General features: G+C 41.4%; 1 long non-coding RNA gene and 2 pseudogenes across 1 annotated transcript; 2 read left to right on the top strand and 1 right to left on the bottom strand.

The window, feature by feature from the left end:
- The window catches only part of LOC120097541 (uncharacterized), a 52,247-nt pseudogene extending 34,787 nt beyond the window's left edge, over positions 1 to 17,460 (top strand).
- LOC134482372 (uncharacterized) lies at positions 1,862 to 11,467 on the top strand. The gene is made up of 3 exons (XR_010058385.1): positions 1,862 to 9,364; positions 10,273 to 10,370; positions 11,086 to 11,467. It is a non-coding gene; the product is annotated as an uncharacterized LOC134482372 (long non-coding RNA).
- A 3,170-nt stretch (positions 17,461 to 20,630) lies between the features above and the next one.
- Pym1-ps3 (PYM homolog 1, exon junction complex associated factor, pseudogene 3) lies at positions 20,631 to 21,224 on the bottom strand (annotated as a pseudogene).
- Between the last annotated feature and the right edge of the window lie 688 nt (positions 21,225 to 21,912).

Below are 21,912 nucleotides of genomic sequence, written 5' to 3'. Positions count from 1 at the left end.
GTAGATGTACCACATTTTCTGTATCCATTCCTCTGTTGAAGGGCATCTGGGTTCTTTCCATTTTCTGGCTATTATAAATAAGGCTGCGATGAACATAGTGGAGCACGTGTCTCTTTTATATGTTGAGGCATCTTTTGGGTATATGCCCAAGAGAGGTATAGCTGGATCCTCAGGCAGTTCAATGTCCAATTTTCTGAGGAACCTCCAGACTGATTTCCAGAATGGTTTTACCAGTCTGCAATCCCACCAACAATGGAGGAGTGTTCCTCTTTCTCCACATCCTCGCCAGCATCTGCTGTCACCTGAGTTTTTGATCTTAGCCATTCTCACTGGTGTGAGGTGAAATCTCAGGGTTGTTTTGATTTGCATTTCCCTTATGACTAAAGATGTTGAACATTTCTTTAGGTGTTTCTCAGCCATTCGGCATTCCTCAGCTGTGAATTCTTTGTTTAGCTCTGAACCCCATTTTTTAATAGGGTTATTTGTTTCCCTGCGGTCTAACTTCTTGAGTTCTTTGTATATTTTGGATATAAGGCCTCTATCTGTTGTAGGATTGGTAAAGATCTTTTCCCAATCTGTTGGTTGCCGTTTTGTCCTAACCACAGTGTCCTTTGCCTTACAGAAGCTTTGCAGTTTTATGAGATCCCATTTGTCGATTCTTGATCTTAGAGCATAAGCCATTGGTGTTTTGTTCAGGAAATTTTTTCCAGTGTCCATGTGTTCCAGATGCTTCCCTAGTTTTTCATCTATTAGTTTGAGTGTGTCTGGTTTGATGTGGAGGTCCTTGATCCACTTGGACTTAAGCTTTGTACAGGGTGATAAGGATGGGTCGATCTGCATTCTTCTACATGTTGACCTCCAGTTGAACTAGCACCATTTGCTGAAAATGCTATCTTTTTTCCATTGGATGGTTTTGGCTCCTTTGTCAAAAATCAAGTGACCATAGGTGTGTGGGTTCATTTCTGGGTCTTCAATTCTATTCCATTGGTCTATCTGTCTGTTTCTGTACCAATACCATGCAGTTTTTATCACTATTGCTCTGTAATACTGCTTGAGTTCAGGGATAGTGATTCCCCCTGAAGTCCTTTTATTGTTGAGGATAGCTTTAGCTATCCTGGGTTTTTTGTTATTCCAGATGAATTTGCAAATTGTTCTGTCTAACTCTTTGAAGAATTGGATTGGTATTTTGATGGGGATTGCATTGAATCTGTAGATCGCTTTTGGTAAAATGGCCATTTTTACTATATTAATCCTGCCAATCCATGAGCATGGGAGATCTTTCCATCTTCTGAGGTCTTCTTCAATTTCTTTCCTCAGTGTCTTGAACTTCTTCTTGTACAGATCTTTTACTTGCTTGGTTAAAGTCACCCCGAGGTACTTTATATTATATGGGTCTATTATGAAGGGTGTCATTTCCCTAATTTCTTTCTCGGCTTGTTTCTCTTTTGTGTAGAGGAAGACTACTGATTTATTTGAGTTAATTTTACACCCAGCCACTTTGCTGAAGTTGTTTATCAGCTTTAGTAGTTCTCTGGTGGAACTTTTGGGATCACTTAAATATACTATCATGTCATCTGCAAATACTGATATTTTGACCTCTTCTTTTCCGATCTGTATCCCCTTGATCTCCTTTTGTTGTCTGATTGCTCTGTCTAGAACTTCAAGAACTATATTGAATAAGTAGGCAGAGAGTGGGCAGCCTTGTCTAGTCCCTGATTTTAGTGGGATTGCTTCAAGTTTCTCTCCATTTAGTTTAATGTTAGCAACTGGTTTGCTGTATATGGCTTTTACTATGTTTAGGTATGGGCCTTGAATTCCTATTCTTTCCAGGACTTTTATCATGAAGGGGTGTTGAATTTTGTCAAATGCTTTCTCAGCATCTAATGAAATGATCATGTGGTTCTGTTCTTTCAGTTTGTTTATATAATGGATCATGTTGATGGTTTTCCGTATATTAAACCATCCCTGCATGCCTGGGATGAAGCCTACTTGATCATGGTGGATGATTGTTTTGATGTGCTCTTGAATTCGGTTTGCCAGAATTTTATTGAGTATTTTTGCGTCGATATTCATAACGGAAATTGGTCTGAAGTTCTCTTTCTTTGTTGTGTCTTTGTGTGGTTTAGGTATAAGAGTAATTGTGGCTTCATAGAAGGAATTTGGTAGTGCTCCATCTGTTTCAATTTTGTGGAATAGTTTGGATAATATTGGTATGAGGTCTTCTATGAAGGTTTGATAGAATTCTGCACTAAACCCGTCTGGACCTGGGCTCTTTTTGGTTGGGAGACCTTTAATGACTGCTTCTATTTCCTTAGGAGTTATGGGGTTGTTTAACTGGTTTATCTGTTCCTGATTTAACTTCGATACCTGGTATCTGTCTAGGAAATTGTCCATTTTCTGAAGATTTTCAAGTTTTGTTGAATATAGGTTTTTATAGTAAGATCTGATGATTTTTTCAATTTCCTCTGAATCTGTAGTTATGTCTCCCTTTTCATTTCTGATTTTGTTAATTTGGACGCACTCTCTGTGTCCTCTCGTGAGTCTGGCTAAGGGTTTATCTATCTTGTTGATTTTCTCAAAGAACCAACTTTTGGTTCTGTTGATTCTTTCTATGGTCCTTTTTGTTTCTACTTGGTTGATTTCAGCTCTGAGTTTGATTATTTCCTGCCTTCTACTCCTCCTGGGTGTATTTGCTTCTTTTTGTTCTAGAGCTTTTAGGTGTGCTGTCAAGCTGCTGACATATGCTCTTTCCTGTTTCTTTCTGCAGGCACTCAGCGCTATGAGTTTTCCTCTTAGCACAGCTTTCATTGTGTCCCATAAGTTTGGGTATGTTGTATCTTCATTTTCATTAAATTCTAAAAAGTTTTTAATTTCTTTATTTCTTCCTTGACCAGGTTATCATTGAGTAGAGCATTGTTCAATTTCCACGTATATGTGGGCATTCTTCCCTTATTGTTATTGAAGACCAGTTTTAGGCCGTGGTGGTCCGATAGCACGCATGGGATTATTTCTATCTTTCTGTACCTGTTGAGGCCCGTTTTTTGACCAATTATATGGTCAATTTTGGAGAAAGTACCATGAGGAGCTGAGAAGAAGGTATATCCTTTTGCTTTAGGATAGAATGTTCTATAAATATCCGTTAAGTCCATTTGGCTCATGACTTCTCTTAGTCTGTCGACATCACTGTTTAATTTCTGTTTCCATGATCTGTCCATTGATGAGAGTGGGGTGTTGAAATCTCCCACTATTATTGTGTGAGGTGCAATGTGTGTTTGAGCTTTATTAAGGTTTCTTTTACGTATGTAGGTGCCCTTGTATTTGGGGCATAGATATTTAGGATTGAGAGTTCATCTTGGTGGATTTTTCCTTTGATGAATATGAAGTGTCCTTCCTTATCTTTTTTGATGACTTTTAGTTGGAAATTGATTTTATTTGATATTAGAATGGCTACTCCAGCTTGCTTCTTCTGACCATTTGCTTGGAAAGTTGTTGTCCAGCCTTTCACTCTGAGGTAGTGTCTGTCTTTGTCTCTGAGGTGTGTTTCCTGTAGGCAGCAGAATGCAGGGTCCTCATTGCATATCCAGTTTCTTAATCTATGTCTTTTTATTGGGGAGTTCAGGCCATTGATATTGAGAGATATTAAGGAATAGTGATTATTGCTTCCCGTTATATTCATATTTGGATGTGAGGTTATGTTTGTGTGCTTTCATTCTCTTTGTTTTGTTGCCAAGACGATTAGTTTCTTGCTTCTTCGAGGGTATAGCTTGCCTCCTTATGTTGGGCTTTACCATTTATTATCCTTTGTAGTGCTGGATTTGTAGAAAGATATTGTGTAAATTTGGTTTTGTCATGGAATATCTTGGTTTCTCCATCAATGTTAATTGAGAGTTTTGCAGGATACAGTAACCTGGGCTGGCATTTGTGTTCTCTTAGGGTCTGTATGACATCAGTCCAGGATCTTCTGGCCTTCATAGTTTCTGGCGAGAAGTCTGGTGTGATTCTGATAGGTCTCCCTTTATATGTTACTTGACCTTTTTCCCTTACTGCTTTTAATATTCTTTCTTTATTTTGTGCGTTTGGTGTTTTGACAATTATGTGACGGGAGGTGTTTCTTTTCTGGTCCAATCTATTTGGAGTTCTGTAGGCTTCTTGTATGTCTATGTATATCTCTTTTTTTAGGTTAGGGAAGTTTTCTTCTATGATTTTGTTGAAGATATTTACTGGTCCTTTGAGCTGGGAGTCTTCACTCTCTTCTATACCTATTATCCTTAGGTTTGATCTTCTCATTGAGTCCTGGATTTCCTGTATGTTTTGAACCAGTAGCTTTTTCCGCTTTACATTATCTTTGACAGTTGAGTCAATGATTTCTATGGAATCTTCTGCTCCTGAGATTCTCTCTTCCATCTCTTGTATTCTGTTGGTGAAGCTTGTATCTACAGCTCCTTGTCTCTTCTTTTGGTTTTCTATATCCAGGGTTGTTTCCATGTGTTCTTTCTTGATTGCTTCTATTTCCATTTTTAATTCCTTCAACTGTTTGATTGTGTTTTCCTGGAATTCTTTCAGGGATTTTTGTGTCTCCTCTCTATGGGCTTCTACTTGTTTATTTATGTTTTCCTGGAATTCTTTCAGGGATTTTTGTGTCTCCTCTCTATGGGCTTCTACTTGTTTATTTATGTTTTCCTGGAATTCTTTCAGGGATTTTTGCGATTCTTTCAGGCATTTTTGCGATTCCTCTCTGTAGGCTTCTACTTGTTCTCTAAGGGAGTTCTTCACGTCTTTCTTGAAGTCCTCCAGCATCATGATCAAAAATGATTTTGAAACTAGATCTTGCTTTTCTGGTGTGTTTGGATATTCCATGTTTGTTTTGATGGGAGAATTGGGCTCCGAAGGTGCCATGTAGTCCTGGTTTCTGTTGCTTGGGTTCCTGCGCTTGCCTCTCGCCATCAGATTATCTCTAGTGTTACTTTGTTCTGCTATTTCTGACAGTGGCTAGACTATCCTATAAGCCTGTGTGTCAGGAGTGCTGTAGACCTGTTTTCCTCTCTTTCAGTCAGTTATGGGGACAGAGTGTTCTGCTTTCGGGCGTGTAGTTTTTCCTCTCTACAGGTCTTCAGCTGTTCCTGTGGGCCTGTGTCTTGAGTTCACCAGGCAACTTTCTTGCAGCAGAAAAGTTGGTCTTACCTGTGGTCCCGAGGCTCAAGTTCGCTCGTGGGGTGCTGCCCTCGGGCTCTCTGCAGCGGCAGCAACCAGGAAGACCTGTGCTGCCATTTCCGGGAGCTTCAGTGCACCAGGGTTCCAGATGGTCTTTGGCTTTTTCCTCTGGCGTCCGAGATGTGTGTGCAGAGAGCAGTCTCTTCTGGTTTCCCAGGCTTGTCTGCCTCTCTGAAGGTTCAGCTCTCCCTCCCACGGGATTTGGGTGCAGAGAACTGTTATCCGGTCTGTTTCCTTCAGGTTCTGGTGGTGTCTCAGGCACAGGGGTCCTGCCGCTCCTGGGCCCTCCCCCACGGGAGCCCAGAGGCCTTATATAGTTTCCTCTTGGGCCAGGGATGTGGGCAGGGGTGAGCAGTGTTGGTGGTCTCTTCTGCTTTGCAGCCTCAGGAGTGCCCACCTGACCAGGCGGTTGGGTCTCTCTCTCACAGGGTCTGGGGGCAGAGAGCTGCTGCGGGCCGGGATCCGAGGGTCGAGGGAGCTAATGAGAGAGCAAGTCTGAGAACTAATGTGAGAGCAAGTGAGAGAGCATGAGAAGAGAATGTGAAAAATGAGTGAAGAGAGAATGTGAGGTGTGTATGAAGATTGCCTATCAGTTTGTACCCGAAGAGTAGTATGTGGATATTTATTATGCGCCTTCCAGATACCCCTGCTTCCGGTTGAGAACTCTGATCCTGTGACAGAGGGCCAGGAAATGCTGAAAGAAAGGCTGCTCCCCTGAGGACAAAGGATAAAACTTTTTGGCCTAGACCTCCTAATTTATCTTTTCACCTGAAGCCTTAATATTCAAATTTTCTTACTGGGATATGATTATGGTCCTGGTGAACTTCTTGTCTCTTGGATGCTCAATCAGTTCTTTGTTGTCACAAACTTTTTGAGCTTACTCCAGTCAATGGGACTTATTCATACCTTCAAATTTCCTGAACTTTACAGATTTCCAACATTTGTGGCAAACTTAGTGACAAAAGCAATGAATGTTGAGCACTTCCCTGGTGTCCAGTGCATATCGACCTGTGGTTTTATTGATATGATAAGTCCCTAGGAGTTACTCTATGAAAGTAGGACTGTACTCTCAGGAGCCCTGCGTGCCCTCACTTAACTTTGTCATCTTTGTGGGCTTCTACTCTGCTGCCCTGAGAATAACTGAAAACTAATAGAATTGATGTGTAGTGTCCCATTACCTTTGTCATTGTTAGGATATTAGTAGAATAGGTTTGATTGAAATATACTCTCAAGAATATTACAAAACCATTGCCTCTTATGTACCATCTGGATGAAGTACCAAGTTCACAGACAGTTCTTCACAAACTTCCCAAGGCCAGCAAATTGGAGCATGAAGAAAGCCAAGTCCAAGGCATTCAAAACCAGCATCCTCACCAATGCCCCTATGAAAGGCTTTGCTAAAAAAAGGGAGGTTCGGAGATAGATAGATCATACACTCAGAGAAGATTGTGCCAGGAGAATTGGGGAAGGATTGTAGGAGAGAGTAATTAGGTGTCAGTAGTCAGTGAGCAGAACGTAAAATGAATAAGATAAAATATATAAATAGAAATAAAATAAAGTTCTTTAACAAAATGGGACACAATGTATAGCTGAACTAACTCTACTATGTTTACACTAGCAAATGCTTTAACATTTAGAGAGAGAAGGTGTGATAAAGTAGGATGCCCTTGTCATTTATATATACTATGTACAGAGCAAAGACAAATAATGTGGAGAACACGCAGAACAAAGATCCACTGTTCCCTCACATCTGTGTGCCTCTGCTTCCCTTTATCAGGACTGTGGAAGCCTCTGCTCATCCAGGTCTCAGGGCTCAACCAAAATGCAGTCTCCTATCATCTCTGGCCAATGCTCTTGTTTTCCCAACAAAACTCTGCCTCAGGCTGCAGAGGCACTGAAGGGCCAGCCTTCACCTTCAAGGTGCAACCACTCTTTCAGCCTTTCCAGGCTCTCTGTTACTCCACTGGAGGCTTCAGCAGAGGCCTTTCATTTCAATAACAGAAACTTACCTTATCCAAAACATGGGGAAGCCATTCTACACTCCTGATTGGCTGGTTACCTGAGAACAAACAACATAGCTCTCTTCTTTATGCCTTTTTCCTGATTTGAAAGTAAATAATGTGATCATCTGTGGTGTTGGTTGTAAGAATAAAATCCTTAACATGAATAATAGGACCATGCAGAGCATGGGCTTCACATTCTATGTACAAAGTGAATAGCTAGAGGGAATTACCAAAGAAAACAATAAGAATCCTAACAACAATTACAAAAATACTGAAACGAAATAAAACAAAAATAAAAGCAAAAACAAAAAACCTTTGGGTGCTGGAATTAAAGGCATGTATTAACTCTGACTAGCTTTGTAGGTATTTCCAATAAAAAGCAAACAAACAAACAGCTGCATTATAGTTGCAGCAGTTGCAGGAAAGAAAGCTGGGAGATGTCCTTTGATGCTGACCCAGTGCTGTGATTCTGTAGCAACAACTTCCTTGGGAATAGGAACCTCTATGCAGTGGGATCCCTTGCTGGGCCTGTCATCTCAAAAATAGGAGCTTCCCTAATCCAAAACCTTGGAATCCAGTTTACTTCAGGCCAGGAATGAAGTCAACCATCATTAGTGAAAGAGCAAGGTAAAACTTACATAGGAAAAATATGTGCCTTAATCAAAAAAGATCCTCAACTTCTAAGGCCTCCACCATCTCCACCTCTCTCTTTTGATCTTTGCATAGTGATGTTGTATAACTCCAGATGGTAGTAAAAGGCAGAGTTCTTCCCAGAAAAGTCACACATGATTTTCACCCTGACATCTGTGAGGTTAGGTGGCATTGTATCACAGATGCAGCACACCCAGGATAAGAACACAGAAGCCACAGATGACAATGCCAAATGGATTCCTTCCTGAACTTATGGACCCATTAAAATTGAGGTTTAGCCTAACCTTAGGCCATTCCACTACCTGCCCATCCCCTTGATTTTTATGTTTGCTATGAGTAAAAGATTGGAGTGTGGCCCCAAATATCCTCATGATTGGACTTGGAAACTCAGGAAAAATGATATTGGAGAAGGGATGGCTATGTGGTTACAATGTGGTAACACAAGGTCCAGGTTGACGTTTGCTCACTGATGTCAAATTTAATTGTCTTGTTATATTTGTGAGAGGATGTTCAAATTAGTATATAAAAGGTACAGAAATTTATTATTTTGTGTGTGTCCTGTTGTTGATCCCTATGTTCCCAACAAAAAGGTTTTATTGTAAAAAATAGGATTATAGACCATTGATTTTGTGAAATACATGGATGTGTAAATGGAAACAATGTCTGCTATCAAGGACTGCACAGTAAGCAAATATTTCCAGGTTTTAAACAATCAAAGGCATAGAAGAAAGATACTGGCCTCTAGAAAAAGGGAAAACCTTAGGAATCAAAATGTGTGTCACATGCATTGTCTCCGGTAGTAGATTTACTTTTAAGAAAAAACTCCCTCATTCATGGTCCCTAGAGATTTGGGTGCTAAGAAAAATCTCTTCTCTAATTCAGGGTTATAAGCAACTCTCCCCAGCAAAAGCATTGATGACTTCTAATGAAGCAGAGAGAAATATCTAGCTTTGGAATAGAGGTTGCCAAATGATATTCTTGGTGACACATGAGAGACTGGAGGAAAGGGCCCCACAGAAATTGATCAATTTGGGGAGAGCTAGTTAGCAGGTAGGCCATGGAATTTCCCAGTGACATCATCAGTAAGCCCTTCAGTGGACAATCTATTGTATCTAAGAGATCCCTAGAATCTTCTGTGATGTCACCAGTGTTGTGGTGACACCAACTGCCTTTAGAATATTCCTTCAGTTCCCTTTGGGTTCACAAATAGGCATGTTTCGCCAGCTGCTCAGGCTATTTTGGAAGGAAAGTAGAAATCAAGGAGAGACCACACCAAGGCAGAAGGCAGATCAGGTCCTCTCTAGAAAAACAGGAAAGATGAAATAATTCTGGGGAAGGCTTGGTGAGTCCTGGGCAGAGTTGGGGAACTTCCTCGAGGAGGTAGGTTTGAGATGTACCTTCTAAGACTAGGCCTTACAAGTGGGACCCTTCGGCTTTCTCAAAGGTAAACCAAGAGTCAGGAGTTCCTGATCATTAATTTGAGAGAAAGCCTGAAATTGGTAAGCCTTCAGTTTCTTTTCTGGAAGCTTTTTAATTGTGAGTGTCAATGAATGTCAGGAAGAGGCACTGTGAGATTAACAATGTGACCCTTCATGGTTGAGAGTTGAGGCACTTAATCCTCTAGACTGTAGGTTGCATAAGTCTCTGATGACAAGAACAAGGAAGGATGCACCCCTCGAAATGAATTGAGTTCTCTCACACTTTGAGCTGGGACACACATCATTAGAGCTTGATGGTGCTAAGCATTATGAACTCCAGGATTTATCTGAAATGTATCTGATATGAGATAACAATGTCCCAGATGTTTATTTTTTAATCAGGTTATAACTCTCAGTGCCAGGGGTCCTATAATAGTGAGTGTGGCACATGTATGGCATTAGAGGTTGGGAAGAGGGACATAGTTTAAGAATTCAGCTTGCTGAAAGCTTTTCTGCTCTTTCAGGGATTCACCCAATCTCCACCATTTCTTCTTCCTCAACCTCCTTTTGGGATTCAGAATGGTCTTTTCATCTCATGGGTCATCAAATATGCAAATTCACTTGGGTTTATCTACCTACAGGTTTTGGTAGGAAGGCATCATCCCAAAACGTTATCAGTAAGCAAGAGAAGTGTCTAAAGGAACTAGAGGAACTCAAATTTGAAATCCAGAAGTGTGACTTTGAGAGGGATGAACTTTATCAAATGCTGGACTTTTATATCTATGATAATTGGGACTACAGCTAGTCATTGTGCCCAGTAACCTGTTCACTCCCTTGTGCTCTCTCTCTCTCTCTCTCTCTCTCTCTCTCTCTCTCTCTGCTAACCCAAGATTTCCTCATATCACGAGAGAGTTTCACCTCTCATCCTAGATTTTAAAGAGCCTTGGCAGGCATTGGCTTGAGAGATAAGTTAGGTGCTTTGTGTTTAGAGTCAACCTCCTTTGTACTTGACCCTGAGCTCCTTGGATTAGCATTGGTTCTGTCAACAGCTGGAAGAACCTGGTCACACTTGCTGCATCTAAGTGAGGTAATAAAATGCCTGCATGTCATCACTCATTTACTCTGATTTTGTTCATTATACACAGATTCTATGGCACCTCCATTGATGTAATTGACATCCTAATTGTCTGTGTATATGGGTGGTATGTATATATATGAAAGTATTTGTGGGTTTTATGCTCACGGTCAGGGAGTCTGGGGAGTTTGATGGGATCTAAGGATTTGTCTGATGGACAGTTTGCAGGTCATGATAGTGTAGAAGCCCACATGGATCAACAGAGCACTTTGCACCTTCTATTTAATTTGGTGGTAGATAGGACTTCCTGAGGGAAGGATGGGTTACAAATCCTCCTCCCTGTCAAAGTAATTATGCCCTCTGGGAATTCATGTAACAATAGGAAACAAGGTTTGAGAATCCTTGCTTTCAAAACAAAAGAAATGTCATCACAACTATCTGTTGGACCCAAGGCTGTGGCACAGACTGGAGGAAACTTCTTACAGAACTAGTCTATGCCTTCATGCTTACCTGGCCAACTCTTGAAAGTCAGCTGCTTTCAATTGGTAACCTGGCTCTGTTGTCCTGTGCCCAGGTTAATAAGTTTAATCAGCACAAATAGGACCCAGTTCAAAGGAGCAAGTATGTGGTATAAACTGGGTTTAAGTAATCCAGTCAATAGTCTGATTTCAGATAATCTTTTTTTGCCTGATTTGAACTTTACTTATTTTATTTTATTTTATTTTAGCTATCAAGGGACCGTTTATTGTGACCTAGAAATGGTGAATGTGGTAACAAATTCTGGACATGTGTAATTCCCAAACAGGTATTTCACAGTCTCCACATACTCCAGTACAGAGCATCTTTGCAGAACCATATCTCCTCAGCCTTTTAAAGGGTCCTTATTTCAAAAGAAATGTTTGCTGATTTGTGTAGAAATATTTCCTTGGAAGAATTGTTATTGGATTCTCACTGTTGTGTTTTTACTCCAGTCTTTGTGTTTCCCACATTCTTCTCTCCCCCCTCACTTTTTAAATTTCAAAAATTTTTGGATGGTTTTTTTTTTTACATTTCACCTAATTATGAAATCATGAGTTCAGATGGTTATTCATTCCTTGGGCCATGCCCTAACACAGGCTGGATGTCGAATTGCCAATACTTCAATCCAAACATGAGATGAGAATGATGGCTATGAAAATGATGACCAACTCAATAAATGATGCCATGGAGAGGTACAAGGAGCTCATACAAGTGAACAGTTCCCAGCAGTGAGTCACTGACAGAGATGAGAACCCAGCACCAGGCAAGGAATGTTTCTGTCCTGTATGACCTTGAACAAAAGTCAGGGCTCTGGTTCTGTAGTGTGTGACTCTTAGCAAGAAGCCTGCCACCTGGCAAGGGTCTTAGATTTGTAGTTCTTGGACTCAGTTGTCCTACATGTGTAGAGTGAAGACCCTCCAATTGTTATTTTCCCCATTAAGGATCCTCTAGATAGAAAAGGTTTGCACCATGATGGGAATATCAATCAACACTGAACCTCTAGGTCTCTGACAGGAGATTTAATGATCTGTGATCCATGAGAAGCACATGGAAAGATTGTCTAGCTATTGGGTCTTCAACTACACCTCAGAGGGGATTTCCCACTACATGAAGATGGTGTCAGCATACCATGGACATTTAAGCACCTATATGGACCATTTCTTTTTCCTTGATTTATATTAACCGTCTTAGTGTTAGGATTTTCAGAAGTACTTTGATTCATGTAGAATGTGGATTCTGGATTTGACCTTCTGTAATTGGTACTAACTTGTATACTGTGGCTCTTTTATGGGGATGTCTGGGGATGAGGACCCTTGAAGGGATGATTGTATTTGCAAGAGTGACAGGCAAATAGAAGCTGGTTGGGAATTACCATTTTTTGTTTGTGTTTCAGCATCAGGCACTCCCAGCTTCTGCGTGAACAAACTCAATTGAAGAACGATATAAAGAGTTTGCTGAATGAGAAAAGAGAACTGCTGGTGGAGCAGAATGAACTGCCAGCATCCTATGTGGAGGCAAAGAGGTTCTGTGAAGAGGTCAGAACGAACATCTGTGTCCCCAGTGAGAAGCAACAGCAGGTCATATTAGGCCTTGGGTCAAGTTGTCCTCATGTCTTACCATAAGACATGCATAGAGAAAGCAATGTAACTATCGATTAACTGATCCATGTCCTGACCTAGGTCTCATCCAAGTGTTCATTTATGTCATCATTTACAAGGCTTTCCATGGAGATAGCCCATTTTCAAGAAACTGCATGTTTGGAAAGCAAATGCTCCTGCTCTTTGAGAATCTGCAGTTTATTAAGGGAGATAAGTTGATCACACATCACAGCACTACATGACATGTGCAGAGTGTGCTAGGTCGGAGCCTGTCCCTAGAATAGCACAGGGCTTTGAGGGATGAAGCAAAAGCCTAGAGCTCATTTTCTTAACAGGGATCATGTGAGATTCCAGGAAGTAAGTAGTTTGCATGGAGGAGAGCATGGTGGAAATGCCAAAGAAATGGTTCTTATTGTGATTTTTGGTGGCTTTTGTTTTTCCTTCCCCCTTTTCCCTGTATATGAAGATGGTATCTTCATGCTTCATAGATCTTGGGTAACTGACAGAGCCTGAGTAGCAGCATGTCAGTCCTGTCTCATTTGAGTGCTCCTGGAGAGTTCATATCTGGGCCTTACAATCTGAAGCTAGTAAGAAGAGCAAGGATGTGGAAAAGGTTTCTCAAAGGCTGAGGGTTGGCATGAGAGACTTGAGACTTCAAGAACAAGGTTATTCATATATTCCCCCAATTCTCACTAAGAAAGTTGCATTGCTGTGTGGACCTGCATCTTAGCAGGTATGCGGGGAGGCCAGTTAATGACATCTGATTTTGTCCAGACATTCTCTAACTTAGTCCTTTGAGCCTAGGTCTCTCCACAAACATGAAGCTTCCTGTTTTGTGCTTTGTCTTTGCATCACTTGTCCAGTTCCAGGTGGAGCCCCCTCCCTTATTTGTCTCAACTCATCCTTAAACCATTCAGCTCTTTTAAAAATAATGATTATATTTCTTCACTTTACCTTAATAGAGGTATCCCCCTGGAAATTTCTGGTTTGTCTTATTGGCTTCACCATGATCATGCATGGAATCCTGTAGTGCATCCCTCTGCTGACATTGTTTTCCTGACTTTATCATGGGCATGACATTCTTTCAGGATAGATTCCCTCTCAGTGTTGTACAGTGTGCTGCATTTCAAAAAGTCAGTGTATGTTATTTCTTTAGCCTTTTTCTGACTGTCATTGAGGTTGTTTTAATATCACATGAACTCTAATGTGATGAAAAGTTCCTGGTAACTTACCATGAGTCACTGTCTTCTTCTGATGTTTCCAAAGTCTTCTATGAAGGAAACAGGGTAGTTTTCATGAGGGGCCTATGATGTGTCAGCATAGAGCTTGATGGAGTCTTTTTCCTAGAAATCTCTCTCTTGATAGTTTGATGTTGTGTTGTTTAGGCTATCTGTGCAGAACATGTAACTTACTTGTAGGACCAGCAAGTATCTGCATAGAAAGGTTTCCTGAAGTGGAAATGAGTACAGGCCAGGGCAGCACAGCCTGCTTGAGTCTAAAAGACTTGTACACAGCATAGCTCCCACTAATCCTCACTCAACAGGAAATGTGCTACATAAAAGCAAAGGTTTCATTTGTGTGTGTGTGTGTGTGTCTGTGTGTCTGTGTGTGTGTGTGTGTATAAGTGTGTGAGTATGTGTGTGTGTGTGTTTGTCTGTGCATGTTTGTGTGTTTGTGGAGCAGTGAACCTGTTTTTCCCTCTATTTTCAAGTTTCATGAGAAAAGTACTCTAAGTGGTCACTTTATATCCATGAAACATAATATACAGCCGCCCAATCATTTGGCATCTCCATCTAGCTCTGTAAAGCAAAAGGACACTTAAGTTAGTAATTTATTCAGTTTTCAAATACATTGTAACATCTTGTGAAGTCTGGAGGCGGGGAGTGAAATATGTTCAGGTGAATCGTGTTTCACAGTGATACAGTCCTGGAGCTTGCAGGTCCCTTTTTATTATGGTATAGAAGCAGGACAATAAAGTCCTTTAGAAAGCACCCCCCCCAAAAAAGGGCACAAAAACACCTGTAAATTTAGATTTTCAAGTGATTAGGGACAAAACTACTGATCTGCATTGAAATCCTTTGGAGCACATCAAAGGAATGGAGTACAGGGAGGTAAGGGCAAGGCCTCTCTATAAAATCCATGAGTTTCTGTTCCTGCTCTCTTCTTCGTTAATTGTGAAAGGTCACTGGAAGGTTATGTCACTCACTGTGTCTTCTCCAAGGTTTTTTCCACGTTGCCTGATACCATTTCTTTCTGGCTAACTTGGCACAGTACAACTTCAACTGGGGGTTTGGCTTGTATTTTATTCATTGAGAATTTGAGTTGCTTGGAGTTGTATCGTCATCCAGCAAAAGTCCCATAGCTATGCTATGGTGCAAGAACAGGCCAGTTTCAGGAGCCCCTTTAGATGCACAAATAATCTAAAGCACTCCCCTATGTTATCTGTGTAGCATTCTGCAAGTGCTGTTAATCAAAATCATTTTCTCTGAGTAAAGTTCAGCTTCAATGGGTTTAGGAGAAATGAGGACCTTCAGATGGGTCTGGGAGTGTAAGAACAGGTAGACCTATGAGAAGCCATGTTCATAAAGTGGAACAAGTTTTAGTTTACACAGAGATTCCACAACATTGAGTAGTTGTTGCCGTTGCAACTAGGGCACATCAGGGTTGTAGTGGTTCCCAGAGTAGCCCTAAAGGAGAAACTATCCAGATTTCCATCAGTCAAGGAGGGAAAATGTACCATATGTTGGAGCCCTTCAATGGATTATGACTCAGTGTGAGATAATCCATGTAAGCATTTACTTATTTGATCCAAATATCTGTGACACAATCACATTATAGGGAGAAAAATTGTTTATATGGATTCTGGATATGGAGATTTCCTTTGATTCTGGGGGCATAGCTTTGGGCATGAATTCAGTCAGGCTGTGGTAAAGAGAGCTCCTATTAGAAGAAGCTGCACACTTTGGGGAATGTCTGAAAGAGTGAACAAGCAAAAGAGTTTAGTCCACCACCAACATATGATCCTTTGCTGGGAAACAAGCCTGCTCTACACAGCCTTGAGAACTTGGTAAACCAGATTGGGCAATAAGCAAGAACCCGGATTCTATGTCATTTTATGAGAGGACAGTACATCACTGACTGAGCTGTGTATAGGCTATGGCCACTATGTTCATATCCCATCAACATTTGTTTTTATGCCTCCAGAGTATCCTGGAGAATCATGATATTAAGGATTAACTGGGAAAGTAAACACTTGACTGCAATGTACTATGCTTATATAGTGTGAACACAAATGTCTTGTGTGTTTGCAAGTTTATATTAGTGTGTCTGTGTGTCTGTGCGTGTGTTTGTGTGTGCACACACGCATGCATGCTTCCTTAACTATCCTTTTTGGGTGACTGACCACAGTCATGGTTTTTAGCCTCAGGAAGCTAAAGAACTACTCAGAGTATTAGTCTGGTACAGTTTATGTGAATTTTGTCCATGAAACATATGTATGATCCTCAGGATTTCTTCGTATTTTGTACTTCTTTCTTCCTGTGAACTCTCTGATAAGATCTGAGAATATTTTCTCTTCTGTTCTCTCACAAATTGCATTAAAATAACCATAGTATTACAGGGGTGCTGTTATGTTTCTACATCACAATCACCTTTAATGTTCCATGTGTATGCTGGAAAGATATGCATGGAGAACATTCTCAGTGATTACAGGATCTATGCAGTACCCATGGATTGGATGTGAGATGGTTTTTCTGTGTATTTGCAGATACAGCAGTTACAAATGGAACCTAGGCAGGTCCCTTCACTGGCAAAATAATTATAACCTTCACTTCAATTCTGGTCAGGTTCTCTCTAAGGCACCCAAATTGTATTCTAGGTAGGTCATATCTCTCTTGAACTCAGGTTCAGGCATAGTTACAATGTTATTATTCAATATAATATACCTGGACCTTTAAAAACTATGCTCATTTTTCTTTTCATACTAGTACAGTGTGTAGTTCACAGTCCAGTTTCTAGCAGTTTTTAAAAGCTGAGATATAAATCCAAGCCCAGGTATTCTATGACACTTGGGGATGCAGGGAATGACCTCAGCTGACAGGTCATGCTGGATTGTCCAACTGAATAGAGCTGGTGTTGGAGGGAGAGCTGAATAGACAATCCCTCATTAAACATTTTTTCCCTTGCTCTGCTAGGTCTGAAATTCTCCAGCAGAAAGTCAAACATGGCACAGACCAGGACAAGATCTCCCTTGGAGAGAAGTGCTACAGGAGGAGTACTAAGTGTGCACAGCAAATACACCACTATTGCATCTCATCCCTAATATCCATAGCAGTTGTGGACTGTATTTTCCTACTTTAGTTTGATTTCTTTGGATTGAATAGGCTGTAATTTCATCTCACCTCTCCCCAGCAAGAGTACACATTTGGAGGGACTCTGGGAAGAGCTGATGCACATCAATTAAGAGATGGTGGGCATCTAGGAAGAGTCTACTCATCCAATTTTGTACTTGTCCTGATGGGTCACCCAGAACAGTTTCAAGGAGATCAGACAAGAACATTGGAAAGTCATTGAGACAAAGACTGTGATGTATTTTATACTCGGTATTGGATGATCTTGTCCTTCATACCCCACTCCAACAGAAGAGACCTCCTTACATTCCGCTTGAAAAGATTATTATCATCAGTAACTGCTTGTCTACTATGTTCCAAGGCCAACCACAGGCTATAAGTCTGTTCTGCAAAATGAGCAACAAAAGAATGTTTAGCACAATTCCTCTGTTTAGATTTTGGTTTGAGTTTTGATTATTTTGGTTCTTTGGTTTTTATTGTAATCATTTGGAAGTTTGTTATTTATTTGTTTTTGTTTTATTCTTGCAGTTGATTCACTATTTTGATAAGGATAGAGACTGTATACATTGCCTATGTGCATCTGGTTACTATTGAGTAAATTGAATGTATTCTTTTAAATAAAACAGTGATCTCAAACGCTTCACTCTTAAGAACCTTCTTTATTGAGGTGTGGTGTCACCATCTGAAATCCCACAGCTGTCAGTTAGGGATGGATCTCTGCATTCTCGTGGGAAGTGGGCATCATAATTACTTCCCAGTCAGACTGAGATACAAAGGCAATTATTCTTTCTCTGTAGACTGTGTTTCCAACTCTGTGAATACGAAGTTCATCATGCAAAAATTGCCCACGGTGTATCCTTGTTGTCAAATATTCAGCTACCACTTAATTATACTCCTCTGTGCATCAGAGTGTTGAATAAATCAATGGGATATATATCAGGTTTTCTGTAATATTTCCCAGGAAATAAAAACATGGGATAAGGGAGATTAAAAGCAATCAGGAAGCCAGCACCCACATTTTGTTTTGGAGAGAGCTGAACACCCAGAAATTTGGACGATCCTGACCACAGGACAGACCGCTACTTCTGCCCACCTCTGGCCCAAGAGGAAACTGCACAGTGCCTCCGGATACAGGAATATGGGAGCACTCAGTGACAGGAACCTACTTGGTCCAGCCTGGACCCAGAACTGAACTGAGTCTCCAGAATATTTGAAGAAAACTAAAGCCATAATATTCTATGTTTCCTGATTGTGTGTGTGTGTGTGTGTGTGTGTGTTTTTAAGCTCTAAATGTGATTTTGTTTTGTTTTGTTTTGTTTTGTTTTTGGATATTTTTTCATTTCCATTTCAAAGGTTATTCACTTTTTCTGTTTTCCTGGAAATTAGCCCCCCTACACCATCGCATTCCCCTTCTTCTATAACGTGTTCCCTTTCCCATCGACCCCCCTTCCTGACCCCTGACATTCCCCTTCACTGAGGGTCCAACCTAGACAAGACCAATCGTTGTTTCTTCTATTTGTGCCCAATGAGACCATGCTCTACTACATATGCATTTGGATCATGGGTCAGTCCATGTATAGTCCTTGGGTAGTGGTTTAGTCCCTGGGAGATCTGGTTGGTTGGCATTGTTGTTCTTATGGGGTTGTAAGTCCCTTTAGCTCTTTTAACCTTTTCTCTAATTCCTCCATCTTGCGTCCAGTTCTCAGCTCAATGATTTATTGCTAGCATTTGCCTCTGTAATGATTTGTCTGTGCCTTCCAGTAGATCGCTATAACAGTTTTCTGTCATCATGCATTCCTTAGCTTCATCAATCTTATCTACTTTTGGTTATACACACACACACACACACACACACACACACACACACATACATATATATACATATAGATAGATAGATATAGATAGATAGAGATAAAGATATAGATAAATAGATATATAGAGTCTATATACCCATGTGGGGCAGTCTCTGAATTGGTATTGGTTCAGTCTCTGCTCCGACCTTCTGCCTCCATATCCCCACCTATGAATATATTTGTTCTCCCTGTTAACAAGGAGTGAAGCATCAGAATTTCAGTGTTCCTTATTCTTGAGAGACGAATGCTAGCAGCAAACAGTGAACTGAGACTGGGCTTCCCATTGGAGGAATTAGTGAAAGTATTGGAAGAGTTGAAGGGGCTTGCAACGCCTTAAAAACAACAATGCCAAACAACCAGAGCTCCCAGGAACTGAACCATTACCCAAGGACTATACATGGGCTGACCCATGGCTCCAGCTATATATGTAGCAAAGTATGGCCTTGTTGGGCACCAATGGAAGGAGAAGCACTTGGTCCTGCCAAGGCTGGATCCCCCAGTGTAGGTGTATATGGGGGGGAGACAAATTGAATGGAGAGCACCATTAGAGAAGAAGGGGAGGGGGATGGCATAGAGGGCTTATGTCCAGGAAACCAGGAAAAAAATAACACATGAAATGTAAATAAAAAATTCAATAAATGAAAAAAATACTGAAAAAAATGAATTTGTGACCAATGGTGCTAGGTTAATTCCTCACAAGTTGAACAGATCTTGAAAAAGTTCACATTGATAGATTTCTAGGGGAGGAACTCCCAACATTCCCTGCTTCAGTAAAAATAGGGCTATGTACTCAGACCCTTCTCAGTTTAAGAGACACAGGCTGTCCCATCACAGAACATGGGAGACAAACAAAAGGAAATGAAAGTTCATAGCCTATACATCTGGGTGTGGTAATGGTTTGGCCTTGTCTACCTGGATGGTTAATTCCAAGAGTTCCACTTTTCTGTATTTGAAAAATGGAAATGAGCTGGAGAAAGGAGTCAGAAGTTAAGCACAGTGGTTGCTCTTTCAGAAGACCTGGATTGGATCCCTAGTACCCACATGGTAGCTCTCAACACTCCATAACTCTAGTCCCAGGGATCTCATGCCCTCTTCTGATCTTTCACCAGGCACACACTAGTGCACAGATATACATGCAAACAAAACACCTGTGGACATAAAAACAAACAAACAAACACAAGTGAATAAATAAATCTATGGAAACCACTATATCTCAACAGAGCATAGGTTTGCTACAAACAATAAATGAACTTTTTTTGTCTTCCACATGAATTTATTCATACTTTCTTAAATAAAAGATGAAAAGGAGGAGGAGGAAGAAGAAGAAGAGGAGAAAGAAAAGGAGGAGGAGGAGGAAGAAGAGGAGAAAGAGAAGGAGGAGGAGGAAGAAGAAGAGGAGAAAGAGAAGGAGGAGGAGGAAGAAGAGGAGAAAGAGAAGGAGGAAGAGGAAGAAGAAGAGGAGAAAGAGAAGGAGGAGGAAGAGGAGGAGAAGGAGGAGAAGGAGGAGGGGGAGGAGGAGGAGGAGGAGGAGGAGGAGGAGGAAGAGGAGAAGGTGGTGGTAGTTCAGGTGGCCAGAGAAGTTATTCATAAACAGTGAACAGGAACCAAGACTCCAAAACTTGGGTACTCCATGTACCCTCAGCCTTAGATCCCTGACAGACTCCCACCCTCCCAGGGTTCCTTTTCAACAAGACACCCAGATGAGCAGCAGAGGTACCTGAGGTCAGCACTTAGATTGTGAACAATGGAATGGAAGGGGAAAGTTCAAAAATGAGAGCTGAGAAGGGGAAGGGATGAAGAAGAGAGATCCTAGGGTCTAGAGGACAGAGTCTGGCCACAGGAGGGAGAAGTAAGACAGTATGTGGGGGTCCTCCATACTGCTGTGGCCCACATTCCCTGGACCCCAGAGGACCCCATGGTTTGTTCTTCAGTCCACTCCCCTATTCCTGAAGCCTAACAGCCCAACTCCAAGTCCTCCAGCTCCTCCTCCAGAACCCTGTGCCATGTTCGCTTCTCCACCTGTTCTCTGCTGAACTTCCCAGCCTGGAGGCGTTACTGCAGCTCCCCTATCTATCAGCTTCTTCCTTAGGTTCTTGATCTTCTTGGCTTTCTCTGTGGTGGCAGCAGAGTGGGGTGCATGGAAGGCAGCTAGAGAGGTGGCCTGGGGGCCATGGTGAGCACTGGGTGTCCAGGCTGAGTGTCCCAGAGACACCTTATCAAAAGTCCTGGTCAAGGCCTCTGTATCTTTCTCCTGTGGCTGGCTCCTCTTTTCCTTTCAGTTCAGGTTGCGTTTGGCTGCTTTGGAGAGGCCTGCTTCACCACTCTCAGGTCTGGATGGGGTGACCTGTGTGGTGGGCTCAGGGCTCTGCCCTGGGGGAAGTTCTGGTTTACTCTAGAAAAACTTCACATACTTGTTTTCATAAGGCTGGGATTCTTGGAGCACGTATCCTTCTTTGACCCTCCGCTGCTTCTGCAATGTCCCATCGGGTCTCTGTTTGAGGCAATGTAGTTGCCGCCCGTCTGGTCAGTTACACAGGGAGTCACCATCTTGAGAGCCCGAACCCAAAAAATGAATATCTAGGGGTAATAAATGGAATTTTCCTGCATTTAAGTTCTTGATAAATGGCAGCATTCATTCCCTTTTAAAATTGCTTTTTAGGTGACCTGGGTTGGATCTGGAATTGTGTTGGGTGGTTTTGAGTTTGAGAACTCAAGTAGACTATGCCTTTTATATGCATCATTGTTGCTGTCCAGTGGATGAGTTGGGTCCATTTTAAACCTAATGCAGGCACCACAAAGTGAGTTTGGAGAGGATGTACTGAGAACAACTCCCTGGACTCTGGGTTAAAATTTCTAGCTGTCTTCTAGATATCCCACTGTCTCTACATGGAAACCTTGCTCAGGTTAACTTCCTAATTTCCACCACCTTATGTCACTGACTTATGCCTGTAAAACACTTTTCTTCAGCCAGATCTAATTCTTCCCAGGTGCCAGCTTGTTCCATGTCTAGAAAGCTCATTCATGTTCGTCTCCTTTCACTAACCCTGTGATTCCTTCAGAACACAGTTGAGTTCTTCCCAGCATATGGGAATAACATCAGACAATGGAGACTCTAGAGTCAGGAGAACATCTAAAAACCCAGGACACTCAGATTGCACAAGATCATGATTACCAATGAGGAAGACAGGGTGGAAAGACAGATGGCCACTTCTCTATTCTCTATTTGAGAGTACAC

This window comes from Rattus norvegicus, chromosome 16 (genome assembly GCF_036323735.1).
Source record: "Rattus norvegicus strain BN/NHsdMcwi chromosome 16, GRCr8, whole genome shotgun sequence".
NCBI lineage: Eukaryota > Metazoa > Chordata > Mammalia > Rodentia > Muridae > Rattus > Rattus norvegicus.
This window is presented reverse-complemented; position numbering and strand designations above follow the sequence as displayed.